Genomic DNA, 1,489 nt, shown 5'->3' on the forward strand with positions numbered 1-1,489 from the left:
TGGGTCCTTTGTTAATAACATGTCACAAATCATACTTGTTATTGCAGATGTCATACTGGGATGTATGTTATTCTCTATATGCAACATTGGGATGGAAGTGGTCTTAATAGAACCATTAATTCTGTAAGTTGTTAAATATGATGTTATGTTTTTATTTTCAAATGTACATGTTAAATGTTACCGGGATGTAGGGTCTAACATAAGTTTAATGTGTAGGAACGCATGAGCCTTGAAATATTGAAATTTGCAACTCATATGGTTCTTGATAGCGAAAACGAAATTGGTGAAATAGTTACAACTAATATTTGGTCAATCAACGATGCAGAATAGTATTGGGTAACCTTCACAATTAATTTCTTTTGTTTTATTTCATTCAATTTTTTAACTATACATTCAAATTTAAACTTCAACTTGGTCATCGATAGTGAATAATAGATTTTGAGGCTATGTCATGTCTTTTTTATGGTACAATAGAAGGGATAAGTTATCAAGACTACTTCCAATGCATGCATGGTTCATTTGACTACTAGGTTAGGTGTTATCTCCTCCCTATATATATAAAACTATAGTAAATGACATTTTTATTTTTTAAGGTTATATTATTGACAATTTCTTTATGCTTCCATAAATCGTTTGTGCTATTCCATATAACCTGTTTAAATCAGTTGATAATATTGTAATGACATGGTTTGGTTGCTTAAACTTATCCCCAATTTTCTATGTTTATGTATAATCATGAGCTAATTATTAGATAATTCAACAACCCTGTAAACCAATTTGGTCAAATGGCTGTATTTTCTGTTTAGCTAAAAGAATCCTTGTTACCATATTATTGTGGGTTTGGCTGTCTCGCATCTATAAAGCAATTGATACTAAACTTAGTTTAGAGTGATTTTTGATGGTTAGACATTTAATAAGACAAATGATGACTTGTTCCTACATTAATATTTCCTAGGGGAGTGTTGTGGAAGGAACCCTCTAAAAGAATAAGTTCCTTCATTACTCATAAGCTTTATAGGTTTTTATTATGTTTTATTTACATCTTGTGGTTAACTGTACTTCTCTTATCTTTAGGAGGTGATTGATAAGCTGATTGAGGAGGATGAATTTGATGCAGATCAAAAGGATGCATTTAAGGTGATCTGTAATTGATGATATGCATGTAACTGATTGCTCTTGCATGTAATTAACCATACCATGAACTTAAATTGTTTTGGTTGCTCAGAATTTTGTCAAAGACAATGTCCGAGAGGCAAAAAAAGCAAATAGACAGGTATTTTATAGCAGATACCAATCGTTGCAATAGTTTTGGTCTTGCACATAAATTTCAAATATGTTGAGTACTTGTCAATTCATTTTCTTGTAGGCTAGAGAAGCCCGAAAAAAGGCCTTGCAAAAATGAGTTAGTAGACTAAAGTAGCATTTGAAAACATGAAGTTTAACAAGTTCTACTCAGTCCAGACCAATGATACTCCTGACATATCAAATG

At 31.6% G+C, this 1,489-nt stretch overlaps 1 long non-coding RNA gene across 1 annotated transcript; it reads left to right on the forward strand.

The window, feature by feature from the left end:
- The first annotated feature begins 319 nt into the window (after window positions 1-319).
- LOC117932893 lies at window positions 320-1,489 on the forward strand. Its single transcript, XR_004654257.1, has 3 exons — window positions 320-336; window positions 1,075-1,137; window positions 1,367-1,489. It is a non-coding gene; the product is annotated as an uncharacterized LOC117932893 (long non-coding RNA).

The sequence above is a fragment of the Vitis riparia genome, chromosome 16, assembly GCF_004353265.1.
Source record: "Vitis riparia cultivar Riparia Gloire de Montpellier isolate 1030 chromosome 16, EGFV_Vit.rip_1.0, whole genome shotgun sequence".
NCBI lineage: Eukaryota > Viridiplantae > Streptophyta > Magnoliopsida > Vitales > Vitaceae > Vitis > Vitis riparia.